The 24,259-nt window shown below is 39.4% G+C and overlaps 1 protein-coding gene across 2 annotated transcripts in view; it reads left to right on the top strand.

The window, feature by feature from the left end:
* The first annotated feature begins 562 nt into the window (after window positions 1–562).
* Window positions 563–24,259, top strand: part of LOC121385736 — a 71,957-nt gene continuing 48,260 nt past the window's right edge. For both annotated transcript variants that reach the window (XR_005959575.1, XM_041516508.1), the window contains exon 1: window positions 563–646. The gene's annotated coding sequence lies outside the window, so the exon portion shown is untranslated. The remainder of the gene's footprint in view (window positions 647–24,259) is intronic.

Raw genomic sequence — 24,259 nt, forward strand, 5'->3', positions numbered from 1 at the left:
TGAGGCGCCTAAACCAGTCTAGCGAACGTTTTTCCGCTCGGTCTGGTTGAATGCTGCCCAGGGGCCTTATTCACAAAGGTCTCTAGACGACAAAGCATCCTCTTTGCAAGTCTTTTAGCATTGCACTGCGAGATCGCAAAGTTGCCAGAGTTTAGTGAATTAGGCCCCAGGCCTGTAACGTTGCGCTAACGTTCGCTAACTATTTAACTGCTTCCTGATTTGGCGAATTGTTTTACCGTGAAGCGCATAAACCAGTCTACCGAACGTTTTTCTGCTCAGGTTGGCTGTACTTAGCCCATATCCAAAGTTAATTAAAAGAACAACAGAAACAGACACTAAAATAATTATTTGAAAGTTAATAGTGCATCATTCACTACTAACACTAAATATTCGATATTGTATTAAACGTGTAATTATTATTTTTACTGGCGCAGACACCGACGACTGTCGTACATTGCCGAACACTTAGAAGTGCGTCACAGGATTTGTTTGATTTTTTTTCACGCGCCATGGAAACGTAACTATGACGTTGATAATGCTTTGACGTCATGGCGTTGCTAGACGACAGCGCTCAGCGACAAAACAGTTTGTAAAAGTTTTGCTTGTTTTTACTGGGTTTAGTGATATTGTCATGGATTCCTCTGGGGTAAGTTACGATTATTATAACTATGACGATAATCATTATTGACCTAAAGAAAGAAAGAAATGTTTTCTTTAACGACTCCTCAACACATTTTTTATTTACGGTTATTTGGCGTCGGACATATGGTTAAGGACCATACAGATATCGAGAGAGGAAACCCACTGTCGCCAGTTCATGGGCTACTCTTTTCGATTAGCAGCAAGGGATCTTTTATATGCACCATCCCACAGACAGGATAGTACATACCACGGCATTTGATAAACCAGTCGTGGTGCACTGGCTAGAACGAGAAATAGCCCAATGGGCCCACCGACGGGGATCGATCCCACACCGACCGCGCATCGAGCGATCGCTGTTACCACTGGGCTACGTCCCGCCCTATTGACCTAATGAGTTTATTTATTTATTTATTTAGTTATTTAGTTAGTTATTTATTTATTTATTTAGTTATTTATTTATTTATCTATTTAGTTATTTAGTTATTCATTGTTGGCAATCCTTTAAAGAACTTTGCTATTCTTTGGATTATGCCTGACCAAAAATTGTCAAGCTGAGTTTTGTTTTGTCAGTAAACAATATGTAATTTAAACAGTTTCGCCTCTGCACATAGCCCGGGTACTCCGACTGTAAGAGAGTTAGACGGACATGCAAGGGCTAATAACCGTCCAAATGTCCGTCTAGCTGTCTTACATTGAGAGTACTCGGGCTACACTGCACCTTATGTTTACAAGGAAATACCGTCCATGTTTTTCCTTTTGACACTAACCGGTCGGCATTAAACAGAAGGCATCTTCCAACGTTTGGCAACGTTTGTAGTGTACACGTTGATATGGATATCTATAGGTGTTATTTACCGCGTTCGAGACATGAGTGCTCTCGTGTACCTCAACATAAACAAAGCAACGAAAGCGAAAGACAAAAAGTACCAGTTGGCCATGATGAACCCCCAAAGGCGGATTTATTTTACTGTCATATATCGACAAGTTGTAGGCACTGGCGTAAAAAGGGGTGTGGCGGAGGGGCATGCTCCCCCTTTTTTAGCAGACGTAACATAAATAAAAAGCCTATTTACCCCCCCCCCCCCAGCATTCCTGGTGCCCCCGCCCGCTTCTCAAACCACTGGATCTGCGCCTGGTAGGATGTGGAGGTGCCACGCCCCCTAATGACACGTTCCCCCACGACCTTTTATATTTGTATCCCAATGATACGTGTCATAGATAGAGTGGGTGACCCCCCCCCCCCCCCCCCCCAATTAAACCAAAACCTGGCTTCTTCATTGTTTTTCAAATTAACGCCGATCGCCATCTATACCAGAAACGATGCTGCGCTTCCTCAACTATTAATATTGTGACGCACCATATGACATTTTGGGTCCAAATGAGGTAATTTTGGGACAAAATCGGAGTCATTCAAGTTGCCTCGGCAATATAGAAAATGTGAAGGCAAACATTTTTTTCTTTCTTTGTCCTGTTTAAAAAAAAAAAAAAAAAAAAAAAAAATCTGCCTTGTGCCCTCCACTACAGATTGTGCCCCCCCCCCCCCCCACCATTTGATATATCGTTCTTATGGGCCTGATGTTAATGTCGAATGGGTTTAGTCTGGATACCGTAGACACCCACACCCCCACCCCACACCCCACCCCACAAAAAAAAAAACATTCACAAAAAGCACCAGAATATTGGAGTGGCAGTCCTCCTTCAGACAAAATGACAGTCCTCATATAGGCGAAACACCTGACAGTGAGTCGTGGGAGATCTCACGACCTTGTCAAAATGCCATTTTAACATTCAGAGATACGATTTTGAATGTTTTCATGACAATCGTTCAGATTCCTTGTCGACGGATATTTAGCTCAGTCGGTTGAGCGCTCGCCTGAAGTGTTTGTGTTTCAACTGATTGGTTTTCTCTGTCGTTCCAACCAATACACCACAGCTAGTTAAAGGCCGTAGTATGTAGTTTCCTGACTGTGGGAATGTGCATATAAAAGATCCCTTGCTGTTAATGGAAAAAATGTAGTGGGTTTCCTCTGATGACTACGAGTCAGAATTATCAATTGTTTGACATCCAATAACCAATGTACTCTTGTGGAGTCGTTAAACAAAACACACTTTAACATTAAAAACTAGACGAATAGGTCAAATGTATTGACGATAAAACTCACCCTCACTCATCTCATCGTCAGAGCCCTCAAGACGGCGAACACTACTCTTAGGTGATGACCTAGTCGCCACAGTCAACCCATCCAATGAAATAGGCACGATAGAAATTGATTGCTCTGTGGCGTATAAGTTAACTGCAATCGCCGTAAGTACTTTTTAGTTGAAAAAGACGTTACAATTGATTTTTTTTTTTTTTTTTTTTTTTTTGAGAATATATAAGAAATAGAATACTACATTTGTGTCAGAATCCAATAGCCGATGATTAATTAATCGATGTGCTCCAGTGGTGTCGTTAAATAAAACAAACTTTTGTGTCAGAAATATTTACCATACAACTCATTGTTTAAAAACGTATCGAACATACGTTCGCTCGTTTTAAAACAACTCGTTGTAAGACAAATGGTATCTAACGGCCACTCATGTAGTATCCTCTCTTGTCCACTAAAACAACCTGTCATTTCACAAAGTGCGTGTTCGTACGAAATTATACGAACACGTTCCGGTAATTGCCGAGATGACGGAAATAGCATGTTAGTGAAGGAACTGTTTCGGAGTTTTACGTGTTGTGAAATGTTTGCCTGGAGAAGTGCAGGTCTCTGTGGAGTTGCTGGAAGCGTGGCATAAATTGCCAAAGTAAAAAATCTTGTCAGAAAAGCCAGGTGAAAAAAATTTTAATAAATAAATACTAGCATTCTGATTAACCGTTAAACATGTTGTCGTGTCCCAGCGAGGGGCGGGACGTGGCCCAGTGGTAAAGCGCTCGCTCGATGCGCGGTCGGTCTGGGATCGATCCCCGTCGGTGGGCCCATTGGGCTATTTCTCGATCCAGCCAGTGCACCACGACTGGTATATCAAAGGCCGTGGTATGTACTACCCAGTCTGTGGGATGGTGCATATAAAAGATCCCTTGCTGCTAATCGAAAACAGTAGCCCATAAAGTGGCAACAGTGGGTTTCCTTTCAGTATCTGTGTGGTCCTTAACCATGTGTCTGACGCCATATAACCGTAAATAAAATGTGTTGATTGCGTCGTGAAATAAAACATTTCTTTTGTTCCAGCGAAGTTATAGGGCCCTGAGTATTCAAGTCCCATGACTGATATTTTAAAGGCCGTGGTATGTGCTGTCCTGGGCCCCGTTCCACGAAGCAATCTTAGCACTAAGATCACCTAAAATGCACACTTACAGTATGCACTTAAGGTCATCTTAGCGCCAAGATCACTTCCTGCAACGGTGCCCTGGCTCGGAAAGTGCATATAAAAGATCCCTTGCTGCTAATAGAAAACTGTAGCGGGTTTCCGCTAAAACTTCGTGTCAAAAATGCCCAAACTTGAACTTACGTTGAGGATTAAAGCTATAGTATCGATAATACATACATTTTAAAAATACCATTTAACCCTTTAGAATAGACCACTCGAATTAATTGTGTTTCCGTTGGACGCCATTCTTCGTTATTGTTTAACTATGCTCGCTATCAACGTAACACACAAATTAATTCTCCATCCTAATACTGAAACCACTCCCTGCTTATGCAAATTGTCTTTTTTCTCAATATATTTCCCGGGGAAGCCTGACTTGACACCCGCCCCCCCCCCCCCCCCCCCCCAAACACACACACACACGCGCGCACACATAAACTTCGGTCGCTAGTCTAGACTCTCCCACACTGCTAACTTCCCTGCACACGTGGGTACTGCGCAGCACGTGAGAGAACTGTCGATATATTTAGTCCTGTGTATCATTTGCATATCCCGTTGTATACTTCTAAATCTATATATATTTTTTACATTTGTGGAGTTGGGTTTTTTTACAAGTATTATCAAAGCACTTATAAGAAAATGTTAATTCTTTACTTGGTCCAAATACGTGTACATGATACTATTTCAATAGTCAAACTTGTACTTCTGTTTAATATGACTGAAACATTGATATTTTGTTGTATTAAATCTAATATGTTTATTGTTTACTATTAGGTATGATATGTAATGTCATCTTATGAAAAAGCATTTATTTAGGTCCATAGACCTTTTGATACGCCATTTCATTAATTATTGAAGTAAATATTCTTTAAAAAATAAACCAAAACATTTATTGGTATCGGATCCTTACGCAAGTTGCACTTTTGCCACCGGTGATTAAACAATTAAATTTTGTTAACCTAACGTTAATATTCCTTTTCTTTTGTTCTGCCTTCCTTGGTACCTGATATATTATATTCCAAGTTTAGCTTTTGTCCTACCGCTCTGACGATTTCCTATGTAACTTATTATTTATACGCGGCCTATGGGGAAAAGCGACGGAAATACAAACAACAAAAGACTCTTTCCAGTCAGCCACGTTTCAGGTGTTATGTCCTTTTTGGTGTTTTGATATCAGGCTTATTTTAATATTTAACCATCTTGTGTAGACAGTTCATTGACTGCTTTATACTCGAAATGCGTCATTCGTCAATACTTGCCCGATGTTGCCCTGAGATCACGCATCACTGGCTAAAATAAACCTTATGTCTGATACTGTATCCTACTTGTACATGCTTTTTCATCTTTCTGGTTAAAAAATAAATCTTATATGCAATTTAAATTATCATCAACAACTGACTTGACAACGGTTAGCTGTGAGTCAGGATATGTTCACCTTTCGCGAACACCTGGTTTCTTTACTATTTTGACAATGATTTATGACTGAAGGCCATCACAACTGTTCATTGGACTCTGTCTTGTGCAGGTTTAGATTTGCCAAATCATATTTCGTACACATAAAGTAGGAAGGACGTATCGTCCTGGGGAATAGCGGTTTTCCTATAGGCGAAACATCTGACAGTGATTCATTGGGGGACGGGACGTAGCCCAGTGGTAAAGTGCTCCCTTGATGCGCGGTCGGTTTAGGATCGATCCCCGTCGGTGGCCCCATTGGGCTATTTCTCTTTCCAGCCAGTGCTCCACAACTGGTGTAACAAAGGCCATGGCATGTACTATCCTGTCTGTGGGATGGTGCATATAAAAGATCCCTTGCTGCTAATCGAAAAAGAATAGCCCATGAAGTGGTGACAGCGGGTTTCCTCTCGCTATATCTGTGTGGTTCTTAACCATATGTATGACGCCATATAACCGTAAACAAAATGTGTTGAGTGCGTCGTTAAATAAAACATTTTCTTCCTGATTCATTGGAGCAGTGAAGTCCTTATGAATAGTTTTTAATTTTTTGTTGTTGCTTTGTGCTGCTGCTGCTGCTGTTGTTGTTGTTGTTATTGTCGTTGTGGTTGTTGTTGTTTACTGGTGTAGTGGTGCAGAGATACGATTTTAAAAACGTCAATAGTTTTGTCGTTCAGATTTACCTGAAAATTCTGATTCTGTTTTCACGAACTTCACTTCTACCCCTGTGCTTATTTAATGTTAATGTCTTAGATTCAGTGCAATAACATTAGCAATCAGTATATAGTCTCAAGTCTGGACTTCGAAATTTCATTAAAAAACGGGCCAAGAAGTTCTACATATGCACTTTGTACGTTCAATGAAGACAGCGGATAAAGGTGAACTCATGGTCAAGAGTTTGCTGAAACTTGTGTTGTGGTTGTGCAAAATGTGTAACATTTTAGGGAAGCGAAATTTAATGAATGAATGAATGAAAGTTTAACGACACCCCAACACGAAAAATACATCGGTTATTGGATGTCAAACTACATTGTATGGTAATGCAAACAAATAAAGTGATGATCAACATCAATATAAAAATTCAAGATTTAAATAAAAACAGTGTAAAGAAGTGTGCAAAAGTACAAATATCACAGATAGATACTGACGTTTACTCAAAATTTCAATTGTATCTCGAAGAAAACAAGGGGATTTGTGCTGTATTGGCCATTCTCAAAGAGAATGTTACACCTCTGCACAACGGTGAGGTTACAGCACGCGCAGGGGGAAAGCGAAATTGAAACTATAAAAAGAATACCAGACCAAGATCACCTTTCCATCTAATGTAGGTCTACTTTCATAATTAACTGTATTCTATGACTTCATCGTCCCAAAACACGGTTAACCCACAACTTGTCAAAATTAATTTATTTCTAATTCCTTAGTCTCTTCGTATTAATAATATTGCAGTCGAAAAATGTCTATTCTATAAACAAGACGGTTTATCTAATGTTTAATGGAGAGGAAAACATTCAACAAATTTATTTATTAATTTCTCGAGATGGGAATACGTGGGGCTATTTGTGTTTTCCTAATTGCTTACTACAACACGATAATTTTTATTGGCACAGTGGGACCCCAATGCAGAGAAAGAAAACCAATATTAGCATACTTAGAATTTATTCTGCCTCCCTGGATGAAGCCTATTGGTTTTCGCCAACGAAACACGTCGCAAACAGCAGGCCGGTGTCTTCAAATCGACGGTGGCGGCTTCTAGTGTCTAAATTGCTTTGTCGAACTGCAAATGCAACCCAGTCACTGGAAGCTGAATCTTGTAAGTGCCATTTTGGCATTGTTGTGTTGGTACAAGAACCTACAGCACGTGGTCATGTCGCTGCGAAACTGTGCGCTACAAAAGCGCAGCAGGTTGCATTCGCTAGTTTCCGGTCTTCGGATCTGGCTGTTGTCGTTGTTGTTGTTTTGTTGTGATTTATCAGGACGTAGCCAGAACACTGCTCTCTACCCCTCCTCCTTTTTTGTTGTTAGTCACAAGGTAAAGAGTTGATGAAAGTGACAAAGTGTGCTCTAATTAACATTTTAATGTTTTTTCTTGGGTTGTGAGGGAGCTTGCGGGTGTGTGCCCGCGCGTGCGTGCGTGTGTGTGTGTGTGTGTGTTTTGTTTTTGCGGGGATTTTTTATTGGGAAAACTGGTTTGTTTTCCAGTATCCTGTGTTATATAATTGCATGCACGTTTTCGGTAAATTTCTATATTTACTTCCAGTCATCTGTATTCCAATATCGTACCAGCTGCTTTTATAGTTGCAAAGTCATCCGATCGGAATCCCATTAAACACATTCACGTAATAATATACAACTATACATGTGCATTATATATTCGCGTTCCCCCATAATGTTCGCTATACCAAGAATATACATCTAGCAGGAACTATTTCCAAAAAAAAAACCCGTCTCTATATCACAAAAGACGGGCGTACAAAAAAAACACATAAAAAAAATAGACAAAGACATTTCACGCATATTGCCGCACTTCACCTGTTCCCTCTATCAAAATGTAAAGTGTAAGTGTTCACAGAATTATTCTCCAATTTCTCTGATGTATGTTACAATTACTTAATGCTAAAAGCGCGTTACGTCAGTTTACGTTGGCCAAGATGTGCGTTTTAGTGTCGGTGTCAGTTATACACCTAAAGTAACATGCCTTAGTTTGCTATTTCTTTACGGCGGAATCCTTTGATCTGTTTACCTGTCTTCCACCTTCTTCCATGGCGGTCCGGTGATTGATCTTGAACACCTTTCGTCTTATTCCTTGGTAGTAGGTACATGCTTCTTTTAATGGTTTCATTCATTCATTCATATAATTCATCCATTCATTTCAATTTGTTTTATTCATTCATTCATTCATTCATCTGTTGATTGATTGATTGATTCATTCATTCATATAATTCATCCATTCATTTATCTATTGATTGATTGATTGATTGATTGATTGATTGATTGATTGATTGATTGATTGATTGATTGATTGATTGATTGATTGATTCATTCATTCATTCATTCATTCATTCGTATTAATTCATGTCAGTTTTATTCATTCATTCATTCATTCATTCATTCCTCCATTCATTCATATGATTCATTCATCCGTCCATCTATTCGTATTAATTAATTCTAGACGATGGGCACATTGGGCTGTATCTCGCTGTAGCCAGTGCACCACGATGGTATATCAAAGGCCATGGTATGTGCTATTCTGTCTGTGTGATAGTGCATGCGATAGATTCTTTGCTACTAAAATTTAGCGGGTTTCCTCTCTAAGACTAAATGTCAAAATTATAAAATGCTTGACATCCAATAGCCGATGATTAATAATCAATGTGCTCTAGTGGAGTCGTTAAACAAAACAGACTTGTATATAGGTTACTGAAAGAAAGAAAGAAATGTTTTATTTAGCGACGCACTCGACACATTTTATTTACGGTTATATGGCGTCAGACATATGGTAAAGGACCACATAGATATCGAGAGAGGAAACCCGCTGTCGCCACTTCATGGGCTACTCTTTTCGATTAGCAGCAAGGGATCTTTTATATGCACCATCCCACAGATATACTAGTCGTGGTGCACTGGCTGGAACGAGAAATAGCCTAGAGGGCCCACCGACGCATCGAGCGAGCACTGTACCACTGGGTTACGTCCTGCCCTATAGGTTACTGAGAAGGACGTGGATATACTGGGCGCACATCGTTGTTTTCAATTGCTATGACAGACCAGATCCACCAAGCGAATTCGATCCTTCGACCCAAGAGCACTGCCACTCGGCTGAGGTGTTTGAGTCGTTGGATCAATTCCGCTTGATGGACCTTTTCTCTGACTGGGCTTTTTCCTGTCCTAACCACAGTGTTATACCATTGGAATACTAGAGGCTTTGCTATTTACTGCAGTGTCTTTGGAGAAATGCATATAAAAGATCGCTTGCTGCCAATGGAAAAATGTAAAGGGTTTATTCAAACTGCGTGCATGTGTCACAGTAACCAATTGCTTGACGTCCAATAGCTAATGATTAATTAATCAATGTGTTCTAGTGGTGTTAAACAACACATTTTAACTTTCACTATGGGTTGAAGCCAGTTTTATTACTGGCTAGTTAGCTGGCTGGTTTCAACTAGTTGGCTGGCTGGTTTCAACTAGTTGGCTGGCTGAGTTGCTGGTTGGTTTGGTTGCTTGCTGACTGGCTAGCCTCATATCACAGTTATCTTCCCATCCAGAAATATATAATGCGCAAGTAGTCTGCTGTTTGACTGTGGTTATTTCATGGCAAACAGCTTTGAAGTGGCAACTATTAGACTGAAGTTGATAGAGGAAAGCATATAGTTTGTAAACATGTATAACTTGTTGACATATAAGATTTTTTGGTGGTAATTCCGGCCAATGCAAAAGAAGTGCTTTTTGTGTAAAATGGGTGTACTCCGGCCAATATGCTGGGAGAAAGAGCTGGACAACATTATCTGTCCTTTTCAAAGTATGTGTCCCTCAGGCAGGCAAAGGTGCACATAAAAAGCCATAGGCCTATAGACGGGTTTTTCAGATTGTCGCCCAGCAGTTTATGACGTTGTCGATAGATGGTTAACTGTACGGCCGCCATTAAGGGAGTGAAATTCACGCCACAATAACATGTGACGGCATTTCAGCTGGGTGCAATTTCAGTCTTTATGGCTTTTGTGGAACGTTTTGCAAAAACAAAACCAGTCTTTCGGATAATTCAACCTCATTTAAAGATTGTATATTCATATCAATTTTGGTGGAAATCTGTGAATGATTAAAAACATAAATAATATAAAGCACCTATACACGCCAATACAAAAGCATATAGCGAATAAATTAAACGCAAGTGTAAATAATTTTGATTGTTATTAAGTGAAACTTTACTGAATGTATCCTAAAATATAGAAAAGTATTTCAATTATGTACGTTTGTAGAAAACGTGGTGTACCATTTTTTATTTTTTTTAAAGAGAAAAAGACTGACCTTATATCTAGAGTAGGTGTCAACGTTTAGCTGTTACTATTATTAGCTCTGGGATATTCCAGATGTGATCACATGGGGTTGAAGTGGGGCGCAGTTAACACTGCCAAACATTTATCTCTATTTATTTTTATTTTATTTTATTATATATATATATATAACACAATAACATATAATACAATGTACAACACTAAATTACCCGGAAAATGCGCCTCTGATTAGTCATAAAATTTTCTATATACTAGTTAATTACAAAACGAACCCCTTTGACACTTACTGGTGATGCCCAAGACAAGTACTTGTCAACAAAACAGAAGCTTAGGCTGGCGGGGGGGGGGGGGGGGGGGGGGGGGGGGGGGGGGGGGGGGGGTCATCTGATACCCTCGTCCGCTGAGGCTAAAATATTGTTTTAAAGTTCAATATATTAGGCTATACAAGTGTCCAGGGAAATTATATTTGCTTGCATAAGATTAAATTATTCGTTATGCTTTTATATTCCCGTGTGTATATACATGCTTTATTATTTACGTTTTTAATTATTAATACATTTCCACCAACCTTGATATGAATTGACAATCTTTAAATTAATTATACTGGTTTTGCTTTCACAAAATATACTAAAAATTTAATAAATACTGAAAATGCTCCCAGATGCAATGCCTTCGCATGTTATTATTGTGCGAGTTTCACTTCCTTAATGGCGGACTGATCACGTGATTCTAAACATGGCCGCGCACAGTACTTTGACGTCACTGGCCAATAAACCCGTCTATTGACATTAATTAAAAAAAGAAGAAGTTATAGTAGTGCAGCGGATTGGTGAAAATTATAGAAGAATTGTGCCTTTGATGATAAAAGCATGACACTTGGCATGAAGTAAGAACATACCAAAATAATTATTTCTAGATATATGGACATTGCAGATTTTTCCTGTGGTTGCCATGGCAGCCATTTTTCAAAATGGCCGCCATGGTCACAACATAACTTAATGCAGGGGTTTTAATTTAGGTTACTTTTTGTTCTTTACACAATTAATTACATTGATTTATAGATGTGCCTGTTCACATCATGTAGGGGTGCTGATAGAGGCAAATTCCAAGGACAAATCTAGAGTATGAGCCAAACGGAATTATATTAATTAAGAAACTATGGTGTCTGTATGTTCTTTGCCAATAAATAACTTATGTAATTATAGTGCAACTATTTACAGGGTTCATACTAAACTGATTTATAGGTATGTCCATTCCACATATAGAAGTGTAGTTTGTTAAATATCCCAGGGCATATCCTGAATGAGAGGGGTTGTCTATGGGAAAGGGTAGCGTTTCTCCCCATTTACTATATTTTTTGTTCCTTAATTAATCATTTCTGAATTTTTATTATGAATTTATAGTATCACCGAACTCAAATAGAGAACAAATTATTATTTTGTAATTGCTTTCATTCACAATATATATAATTTGTTGTTTTATAAGTAGTATAGGACGTACAGTACCAATCAAAAAGACGGTCATGACTGTGTCGTAATTTTGCACCTTCTTACAATGTTTCCGAATGAATATCTGTCGGTGAGTCCATTGGTCTATTTCACGTTCCAGCCAGTGCACCACGACTTGTATATTAAAGATCGTGATATGTGCTATCATTTATGTGGGAGTGTATATATAAAAATATCATTTGCTACTAACTGAAAAATGTAACAGGTGTCCTCTCTAAGACTATTTAACAGAATTACCAAATGTTCTACACCCAATAGCCTATCAATGCCCTCTAATGGTGTCGTTAAACAAAAAACCTAACTTTTCTTACAATTTTTCCATGCATGCATCTTAAATCCTGATTAGGTGGCAATAATGACCCTGGATCAACCCATTAGTAAATGAATTCGTGGTCCCGGCCAGCAAGTCACGATGAAGCCAATTTTATTGTGGGTTTTTTGGTGCTTTTCATATTGATATGACAGTCCTTAAGGTGGTAGGGGATCTACCTGATGGAAGTGGTTGGACATATGCCCTTGTGCAGGCTGGAGCTGCCTCTGCAGTTATAGCAGATTCTTTCTTAAAAGCTACAAATGTAGCACACACTCGTAAAGCTCATCAAGTCACCGCTTGTAGCCTGCACATACTCCTACAAAAGGCATATATATGGTGTAGCCGCACACTTGTAAAAGACAAGCATCTGATATAAATCAGAGTAGTGAAGTATCAGAGCTGAAGCAAGTCCCCAGTTTTAGTTTTGGTTCATGGTTCTTCAGCTGGAAGTGAAAGTGTTGATGTTTGTTCGAGCAATCCAGGTGACAAAGTTTCTGTTGTACATTGATACATTGACCAATATTGTCCCATTCTTCTTTGCCTTCATCACACAAATTATGCCAGATGGATTCCAGTCCATTTGAGAGATTTGGTAATACTTAAAGAATGCCATCTCCTTGTATATTTCGAATTTCTAAAAGGCAGATTCACAGTCAAGAAGACTTTTCCCTGCTATTACCATTGATTAGACCGAACATAACGCTGCTGTGAAAGGTGATGGTGGAGCTAAGCCAGACAGAAAATCCGACAGCTCTTAGGTGCTGGATGGTATGTGGACCAGAAATAACTCGACTAATAGTTTGAGTGATCCATGGAGATGAGTCAGAAGGCAGCAAATTCGGTACATCATGAACAGGCCAAACACACACAGAAATCATTTCATTGAGATGTCAAGTCACTGACAAATATAGAAGGGATCCATTTTGTGAAAGTAGTGATAATCTACAGAAACTAGACGGCCGATACATAGCAGACCATGCTATTGTTTATACCATGCGCAGGTTTGAGACGTTAGGACAGGATCAGTATGGAATATTTGTGAAAGAACAGCATGTTTTAGCGACATCCATCCAAGAACCAATCGAGAATTTCTGCCGCTCTTCAAACATCCTCCAGTTCGACATAAATCCAAAGTACAATAGCAAATGTCTGCTCAGTTTTCCAGACTTGACGTTGTTTGTCAGGTACTGGTTGGCAACCTGGATGATTTGTTTTAGCATGAGAATCAAGCCTGGCCGTCATCACTGCCACATATGGGGAAACTGAGTCTGACCTTGTGTACTGCCTAGAGGAGCTTATTACATCAGATTGTAATATTAACAGACCTCCTGTTGAGGTAGACATCCTATGGTGAAGCTGTAAATAACATGTTGCAATTAGGAATTTCTCTGAATATGCAAGTCAGATCTTCCTCGCGTATCTAGTATCACAACAACAGGCTGTAAGGAATGATGTCATCTGGGATGTTTACAACCTAACTAGTCTGAAGTCAAGTACTTGAAACATGAGAGGAAAAGGCACATGGAGCCATTGAGTAAAATTTCTGGAACTTGGTATGAATTACTAAGGCTTGACGAAAATAAGACTGACGTTTTCCTTCCTTTCCAAGAAATCAGTTCTGTTGGAAACGGAGTGTCAAGTCATTTGGACACATGGCTAATTTTATTTTAATATGGCGAAATTATTCTTATGTAATAATTGATATTATGTTTGAAAATATCTCAGTTTCTACTATGTTTAAAGTTTTATAGATAATTTGGTGAAACGTCCTGCACACCCAGCTCTAGCCCTGACACACATCCTCAAAATGTCCTATGCAAACAGCCAAGAGATGTCACCAGTATAGCCCGATGCACCCAAGAGGAAGCAGACACACGAATATTGCTTCATGTAGCTAGTGCTATCAACGAGACGACACTGATGTCTTAGCCATAGCAACTGTTCAATATCTCTGAACTCTGGGTGGCTTTTGGTACTGGACATTTTCCATACCTGGCTGTCCAAGAGATATCTCATGTCTTGGGTTCAGACAGATGCCTTTCATCGCCCATGTTCCATGCCTTTACCGTCTTAATTCGGTAGTAAGGGCAAGGATGGAAGTTGGGCCATCTGGAAAGTAGCAAATGAAGTCACACTAGTTGTTGGTGCCTTAACAACACCACCAAGGGCCACAGCGGACTGGTTTGAAACATTAGAACACTTTGTTTTATTGTTGTATGACCGCACCAGCAGCCTACATCATGTTAATGAGGCACGTGAAGTGCTTTTCGACCCTCCCAAAAAGAGTACTCGATCAAATACTTTCTACAGCATGTGAAAAGGACAATGTACCAGCCAGCACGCTGTTGGGGTCATATGATAGTTTGTGCACCAGAACTCCCACCACCAAATGAATAAGAATAGCATCAAGGTAACACAAGCAGTTAGTAACCAATTTGGACAACCTTGCCTAGGGCTACCAATGAATGCAGAGAACTCATTAGATATGGTTGTAGAAAATGATGTGGAGCGCAATGTAAGTGTTTCAAGGCTGCTATTCCCCATCAGCTTTTAGCTGTTGGCCTAATGTGTCCTCTTCGGGGAGTGTTCAGTAGTTACTTCTGGCATTGTTAAAGAGGCACTTGTAACCGCCTACTATACACCCCTACTATCGGCGGATGTACTTAAGAGCACTGCTCCCTACCAGTTTGGTGGACACACTGACCATGAATGACTGCACAAGTATGTATGAGGAAAACAAAAATAACGTCGTTTAGCTTATATTCTGGAACTGTCCCTGAAATTTGTATAAAATATCACCTCTACATCATGTACAATGGACATATCTAAAAATCAGTGTAATTAGTTCTAAAAAGGACACAAAATATGGTAAATTCAAACACTCACATTGGATCTTGTTAGTCATGGCGGCCATTTTTCAAAATGGCCGCCATGGCTCCCAGAGGACAAATCTGCAATGTCCTTATATCTAATTTTTGTCTCTAGGGTATCTTCTAGCATCATGCAAAGTTGCTGTCTGGCAGGTTGACTGACAGTCTGGCAGATTGATTGGCTGTCTGGCAGGTTGACTGGCTGTCTGGCAGGTTGATTGGCTGACTGGCTGGTTTACTGACTGTCTGGCCATCTAGCTGACTGGCTGGTTGACTGACTGTCTGGCTGGTTTACTGATTGTCTGGCCATCTAGCTGACTGGCTGGTTTGCTGACTGTCTGGCCATCTAGCTGACTGGCTGGTTTGCTGACTGTCTGGCCATCTAGCTGACTGGCTGGTTTACTGACTGTCTGACCATCTAGCTGACTGGCTGGTTGACTGACTGTCTGGCTGGTTTACTGACTGTCTGGCCATCTAGCTGACTGGCTGGTTTACTGACTGTCTGGCTATCTAGCTAACTGGCTGCTTTACTGACTGTATGGCCATCTAGCTGACTGGCTGGTTTACTGACTGACTAGCCATCTAGCTGACTGGCTGGTTTACTGACTGTCTGGCCATCTAGCTGACTCGCTGGTTTACTGACTGTCTGGCCATCTAGCTGACTGGCTGGTTTACTGACTGTCTGGCCATCTAGCTGACTGGCTGGTTTACTGACTGTCTGGCCATCTAGCTGACTGGCTGGTTTATTGGTTTACTGATTAACCTACTGACTTTAACACTGCTCATATTGTAGCCGATTAATAATAGTGTTTTACTAAACAGTGATAATAGGGTTTTGTTTTAAGCTCATTTACTAACATTTATAATTTATCTTACTGGAAAATCTAATCAGGGTAATCGACAGGTCAGCGCGTGAAGTCACAGTTTGAATTTGCTTCATGTCTCTACATTGATAAATGACTGCTCTCCGTGAACATTTTCTACGTAGCCTACACCGGCCTCGGTGGCGCAGTGGTTAAGCCATCGGACTACAGGCTGGTAGGTACATGGTTCGCAGCCCGGTACCGGCTCCCACCCAGAGCGAGTTCTTAAGGGCTCAATGGGTAGGTGTAAGGCCACTACACCCTCTTCTCTCTCACTAACAACTAACAAACTAACCACTAACCCACTGTCCTGGACAGACAGCCCAGATAGTTGAGGTGTGTGCCCAGGACAGCATGTTTGAACTTTAGTTGGATATAAGCACGAAAATAAGTTGAAATGAAACGTAGCCTACTTCATAGTTTTAGTCAAGTATTCTTGTGATAACCACTCTACGCCAAGACTTTACGCCGTACGGGTTTGATATTTTCGAGTTAATTGTGTACAGATTATATCTAGAGGATCGATCAATTTGTAATTATTTATCCTCAACAACATTAGGCCTAATTAAGATTCAGTAAATATTTTCTCTATTTTTTCTTATATTCGGTACAAAATACTTTTTTTCGTGGATGCTCACTGGTCAAAATTTACTCAATGTTTTGATCAAAACTTGCTAACACAACAACACTGACAAAAACTTACCATTAAAGGCATACTGTCACAGATTTAAGGACCTTATTTATCTAAAAATGGATAATAAATAAAAATTACATTAATTGTTGAAAACCAAATCTAGCTATCGCATCACCTTGAACTGAATCATGATGGAGTGAAATCCATGTCATCCCTCTCGGCGATTTTAGTTTTTGAATTATGAACCATTGCCATAATTCAATTATTTTTACAAAATGTCATTAATAAATGGGATTATGGTGGTTATGAAGATGGTTGAATAAAGTACATTTAAGGAAAAATCAAATTATATTTGTTCAGGTAATACTTTGTTAGACCATTAAATAGGTCAGTGGTCTGTGACAATATGCCTTTAAGTCTACTTGTGCAAAATTTACTTTGTTGAGTATATGAGATATATATCGCATGTAACTTTGAGAATGTATCTTTAAAGTTACATCATTGTTTCTGCCCACGTGTGCACCGTATACCAGTCACCACCACCCCCTCCCCATCCCCCGTCCTAACGTCTATATCATTACGTTATCACTGTGTACGGGTTTGAGGAATCTGACTCGCCACGTTTGTTCAATAAAATGAACGTGCTTTCTTAAACGCTTTACATCGCGATCGTTTGGTTTGTTACCGGCGAGAGTCGTATTTTCGTTACGTCCAAATTACCGACAATTGAAAGTAAGTAATACCCAAGTCGTAACGACTATTGCTTTGAGCGGTGTAAATGTGTTTTAATTATTGGCTTGGCTGCCAGTCAAATTGAGATAATTGACGTTTGGCCCCGAGTCAGACGTTTTTGCTTCTTTTACAGCCAATACATATTGTAAGGTGTTTAGACGTTCGTGTATGATGTCATTGTAGAAGACAGCTGAAAGCTGGTATGTGAAGAAGCTGTACCAGCCTCAGTGGTGTAGTGGTTAAGCCATCAGACATAAGGGCTGGTAGGTACTGGGTTCGCAGGCCGGTACAGGTTGGCACCCAGAGCGAGTTTTAACGACTCAATGGGTAGGGGGTAATGCCGCTACACCGACTTCTCCCTCACTAACTACTAACCGCTAACCCACTGTCCTGGACAGACAACCCAGATAGGTGAGACGTATGCCCATGACAGCGTGCTTGAATCTTAGTACAAAAATAAGGGTTCAAAGATAAAAAGAGGAGGAGAACGAGAGAGGGGGTGTGAGTGAGAGAAGGGGAGTGAGTGAGAGAGAGGTAGACAGAGAGAGACACAGAGAGAGAGAGAGAGAGAGAGAGAGAGAGAGAGAGAGAGAGAGAGAGAGAGAGAGGTAGACAGAGAGAGACACAGAGAGAGAGAGAGAGAGAGAGAGAGAGAGAGAGAGAGAGAGAGAGAGAGACACACAGAGAGAGAGAGAGAGAGAGAGAGAGGTAGACAGAGAGAGACACACACACAGAGAGACAGAGAGAGAGAGAGAGAGAGAGAGAGAGAGTAGACAGAGAGAGAGACACAGAGAGAGAGAGAGAGAGAGAGAGAGAGAGAGAGAGAGAGAGAGAGAGCCTCACAATGCAGCAAACATTGTAGACTTTACATGTATGCTATAGACCAACCGATAGAAAAACAGACAGAAATGATAAATTAATAAACAAATACAATAAAATAATTACTCGAAATGGTTCACAGAACGATTTCTATTATCGTCTATCGATTTGAAAATTTTTGTTTTCGTTTTGAGTTTCTGCGCCAGACAGGACGAAATCTAAATCAATGCAGGGCAATAAATCCAATATACTCCATGTTAAAAAGTCGGTAACGTGTGTTATATTTCACATCTACCAGGTGTTGACCACTGTATTTCCCCAGAGTATAACAGTGGAGGTGCCAGACTCGTTACTGTGGGTTTGATGCGAGGTTTACCGACTCGAAGCGCAATAACCTTGGAGAATTTTTATTTAGAGCAAATATAGCAATAATATTATTAAATCATACATGTCGGTTTGTCTGTCTCTAAATTTATCTTAAATGCATATTGTCACAGATCACTGACCTATTCAATGGTCTAACAAAGTATTACCGTAGCAAAAATAATTTGATTTGTTCCGAAATCTTCATAACCACCATACTCCATTTATTAATGATATTTTGTAAAAAATATTTGAATTATGGCAATGGTCCATAATTCAAAAACTGAAATTGCCGAGAGGGTTGACATGGATTTCACTCCATTATGGTTCAGTTAAGGTGATGCGATAGCTAGATTTGGTTTCCAACAATTAATGTAATTTTTATTTATTATCCATTTTTAGAGAAATAAGGTCCTTAAATCCGTGACAGTATGCCTTTATATGCATGTGTATGTATAATTTGTATTCCCAGATAACGTGCTATATAATTTATATATACTAGTGGAAAAAGGTTCCTGTGCATTACTAAAAGTGGTGTGATTTTCTTATTTGTAAGTAAATCAACACAATTATTTGACACATTATTTATTTGCTATTTACGATCAATAACAAATCCAAAAAAAAAACGTCTGGCATTGTCGTTACCAATCTCGGGCGTCATGAAGAGGGGTGGCGTCGAAAGTGAGTTCACAATGTCAATACCGTGTATGGCCACCGTGTGCGTGCACACAGGCCTGACAACGACGGTTCATTGATGACACCAGATGGTTCAGAAACCGTTGTGGGATGTTGCTCCAGACCTGAACAAGGACACGACCCAGTTGGTTCAAGGTCAACGGCTGGTTTGGCAGGAGACGTAAGCGTCTCTCCATGTCGTCCCATAGGTGGCCTCAGATTACAGTTATCTTCCCATTTGGTTGTCCAAAATCCGGAAGTTTGACCGCGCAAGTAGTCTGCTGTTTGACTGTGATTATTTCATGGCAGACAGCTATGAAGTGGCAACTGTTTGACTGAAGTGACAGGGGATAGCATTTAGTTTGTAAACATGTGTAACTTGTTGACATTGAAGACTTGTTTGTGGTAATTCCGGCCCATGCAAAAGTAGTGCTTTTTGTGTAAAATGGGTGTACTCCGGCCTGGTTTAGAGGGTGTGTCTGTTTAAACCAATATGCTGGGAGAAAGAGCTGGACAACAGGGGTTGTCCTTTTCAGGGTATGTGTCCCCCATGCAGGCAAAGGTACATACAAAACTTCACGGGCCTTCTGATATTAATAAAAATGTTATAGCCACTAAGGCCATATAGAAACATATAGCGAAATTAATTGTGGTCCGAGGCCTGAAATAGTTCACACATTACACCGGTTAAATGCTTGATTCTGATGAAAGTATTATAACCAGAGAGGTGAAATTACACAGACTGATTGTGAATACCACAAGGAATATGAAAACTCATTTATTTATTTTCTCAATATTTTATTAAATTAAAAAACATTTTTGTTACTACAGGTTGTTGCAATATTTTTTAACAGTTTTGAGCTAATAATTTGGTAAAAAAGAGCAAAAGTTGGATTTTGTTAGTCAATATTGAGATTTTAATTTGTTTTTACATATTGAATTTTAATGAGTTTCTCAATTATTGCAATTGGACAGAAGATCTAAATATGATGAATATATCACTACTAAATGTAATTAAACACTTTAAATAAATAGTATACAGTTTTTAACAAGATTAAGTACTCTAATAATACATTTCACCTACATTTATGTAAATTACACACTTCAGTCATTTTTCAAAAATGGTCTTTTATCCTTAGAAAATCTAATAGGCTAATATTCTATGCTGTCTGAATGTATTTATTGTGTTCAGTAATCAGATGCTGGTATACTTGTCAAGTTTATTGCAGAAAATGTGCCAAAAAGGTTACCATTTGGTTTGTAATACATATGGCAGAATAATCCATAATGCATATTCAGTGGTCATTACTAACAAACATCCTTCCAGTCAAGAAATACTACACTGAGGTATCCAAGACACTGGCACATGACTACACTTGTTAACAGTTATCACTGGAAACTGAAAAATATGGTGCAAGTACCTCTTGGTAGGATTTATATCAGCATTTTGTGACAAAATCTTCATTTTCAAAGTTGTCATCAACAAAAAACATATTATGGTGTATACCTAAGTAATATCTGTAGGGCATATTCATATTAATATGCATTTATAAGGACTGTTTTGCCTTTTACAAAGTGGCTACATGTCTAATACAGTAAATGAAGTAGATTAAGTAAATACAGCAGGTCAAAATTGAATCTGAGGCCTATCATGTCTAATTTTCCCTGAAATTAGTGTGTAAAAATGTGTTGCAAATGGCCCCAATTTTGTGACTTTCACCATCCCTCTGACACATTTCTAATAATGTACCATGAATTCAGTCACCATATCTTTAATAAGCCTCCACTTATCATATCTAAAATGCAAAATTTTACAGTTTTAGATTTTAATTTTTTTCAAACATTTAAATTTAGGTTTAATATTTAATTAAAAATGAAGTAAAATCTAATGATTGATTTGTTTTCCTTTAAATATTTCAAAATCTTTCCAAGACAACACTGTGCAGATAGAACATATGTAGAAGAAAAAATAACTGCTCATTGTATGAAGAAATTCCAAAATTTGATAAAGTTATTACATTTTGAAGTTGGTGTCCCTCAAGTTTCCATTGCTAAAATCGGCCATGGCAAGGCACTGTGGTAGGCGTTTTAACACAGCCTCTATATACTCTCAGTTTAAAGGTGACATACCGATACTTACTGAGCATTGCTTTAATATGTATATCATTGGAATGCATTAGTGTGGGCCAGTTTTTATGGGGGAAAATGGACTGATAGGCCTCAGATTACAGTTATCTTCCCATTTGGTTGTCCAAAATCCGGAAGTTTGACCGCGCAAGTAGTCTGCTGTTTGACTGTGATTATTTCATGGCAGACAGCTATGAAGTGGCAACTGTTTGACTGAAGTGACAGGTGGTAGCATTTAGTTTGTAAACATGTGTAACTTGTTGACATTGAAGACTTGTTTGTGGTAATTCCGGCCCATGCAAAAGTAGTGCTTTTTGTGTAAAATGGGTGTACTCCGGCCTGGTTTAGAGGGTGTGTCTGTTTAAACCAATATGCTGGGAGAAAGAGCTGGACAACAGGGGTTGTCCTTTTCAGGGTATGTGTCCCCCATGCAGGCAAAGGTACATACAAAACTTCACGGGCCTTCTGATATTAATAAAAAATGTTATAGCCACTAAGGCCATATAGAAACATATAGCGAAATTAATTGTGGTCTGAGGCCAGGTGCTCAATGGGCGACAGGTCAGGCAAAACAGCGGGCCAAGGCAGTGTGTTGACATTCTGCTGTCCCAGGAAGTCGGTCACTACACGTGCGACGTGAGGGCGAGCGTTGTCTTGCTGCAACATGACGGCGCCACGTTGACTTTGAAGGAACGGGAGCACATGCGGTCTTATGATCTCATCCCTGTAGCGTACGGCAGTCAGATTTTCAGCCACAATCACCAGCTGCGTCCTCCCGTATGATATGATGCCTCCCCACACCATGACGCTCCCACCGCCGAAACCTGTACGCTGCACAACGCAAGCGTCAGCGTAGCGTTCGTTAACACGTCTGTAGACTCGATTTTGACCGTCACTACCGTCCAAATGGAATCTGGAGTCGTCGGTGAATAGCATACCTGACCAGTCGCAACGGGTGAATTGTAAGTGCTGTTTACTCCATGCTAGACGCGCATTTTGTTGACGTCGTAGTAGAATAGGACGTATTGCTGGGCGTCGCGGCCTGATGTTGTGCTCCAATAAACGGTTGCGAACTGTCCTGGCACTGATTACTCTCAACCCAGGGATGGTTCTGGCTGACAAAGTTGCCGCCCGAAATCGATTAAGAAGATGTGTTACCCGAATATGGTTGTCCTGTGCTTGTGACGTCACACGCGGGCGACCTTAACGTGGTCTGTCTCTGGTGTTGCCCTGCTGTTGGTAACGTCGCCACAAATTCTGTATCGTGTTTTGATGCACGCCAAAACGTCTTGCGACCTCCTGCGCCATTCCAGTTTCCAGTTATTATTATTATTATTATTGTTTGTTTGTTTGTTTGTTTTGTTTGTTCGTTGTTGTTGTTGTTTGTTTTTGTTTTTTTGTTTGTTTGGGGTTTTTTGGGGGTTTTTTGGGGGGGGGTTGTTTTGTTTGTTTTTTGGGGGGGAGGGTTGTGTGTTTATTTTACCTATATATTTGTGTGTGTTTTGTTATATGTAAATGTGTCTTACGTTTCCATACGTTTATATGTTTATATTTAATATTTTCTTTATTTTTATCCCAAGTAATTTAAAAAAAATTCAAGCATATATGTATGTTGTTGGTTTTGGGTGTTTATTTTATCTATGTATATTGAACAGTGCTAAACCGTCCCACCATTATCCAATATTGTAAAGTTTATATACGTTGTAAAAGTTAAAGCAATAAAGAACTCGCATCAGTTTAGTGCACAGGACTTTGTTCCCTTGAGTTTAAAATATTCGCTTAAACTGGGGCCTATTGCTATATTTTGTTGTTGTGTTTAAATTAGATTAAGTTTCTGTAGTTTTAACCTGCACTAACCATCTTTCACGTGTGATATAGGTCGATGTTTTGTTTTGTTGTTCTGTTTAAATTAGATTAAGTTTCTGTAGTTTTAACCTGCACTAACCACCAGGTCGATGTTTTGTTTTGTTCTGTTTAAATTAGATTACGTTTCTGTAGTTTTAACCTGCACTATCTTTCACGTGTGTTCGATGTTTTGTTCTGTTTTGTTTTGTTTTAACCTGCACTAACCATCTTTCACGTGTGATATACGATGTTTTTTTTGTTCTGTTTAAATTAGATTACGTTTCTGTAGTTTTAACCTGTCACGTGTCATATAGGTCGATGTTTTGTTTTGTTTTGTTGTTCTGTTTAAATTAGATTAAGTTTCTGTAGTTTTAACCTGCACTAACCATCTTTCACGTGTGATATAGGTCGATGTTTTGTTTTGTTTTGTTTAAATTAGATTACGTTTCTGTAGTTTTAACCTGCACTAACCATCTTTCACGTGTGATATAGGTTGATGTTTTGTTTTGTTTTGGAGACTTTTTTGTTTGTTGTTTTTTAGGGGTTTTTTTTTTTTTTTTGATTGTTAAGTTTTTTTTAGGGTTGGGCCTTTTTTGGAGGGGTAGCGTTTTGGGGGTTTTGTGGGGGGGGGGGGGGTATATAAAATAACAAGAATCTTAAGTTATAATAGCGTCTATACTAATTGGCTACTAATTTTAATTGTAAAATATTTTTGGGGGCGACTCGAGAAGACCTGCCTTGTGTAATTACCATCTGTGGAATTGGCACACTGGTGTGTTGGCACTTACCTGGAATTCCTCTCCCGTCAGCCAGAATGATGATGATACCTCACTGACCAGGTCACAAGTGTACGACCAGCTTGACCTCTTTACTATACTCAGCCAAAACTTACTAAGAGCCAGCGGACATTTTGGTAATTCTTTGCTGATGTCATATTATGTTATCAACTTTTGATCAATGGTGACTTCTTAAATACTTCCAGTAAATTCTGGCCTGTGATACACGCAAACAATATTGCAAACGAATCGTGTATAATGAAAATATTCA

Source organism: Gigantopelta aegis, chromosome 2 (assembly GCF_016097555.1).
Source record: "Gigantopelta aegis isolate Gae_Host chromosome 2, Gae_host_genome, whole genome shotgun sequence".
Classification (NCBI taxonomy): domain Eukaryota; kingdom Metazoa; phylum Mollusca; class Gastropoda; order Neomphalida; family Peltospiridae; genus Gigantopelta; species Gigantopelta aegis.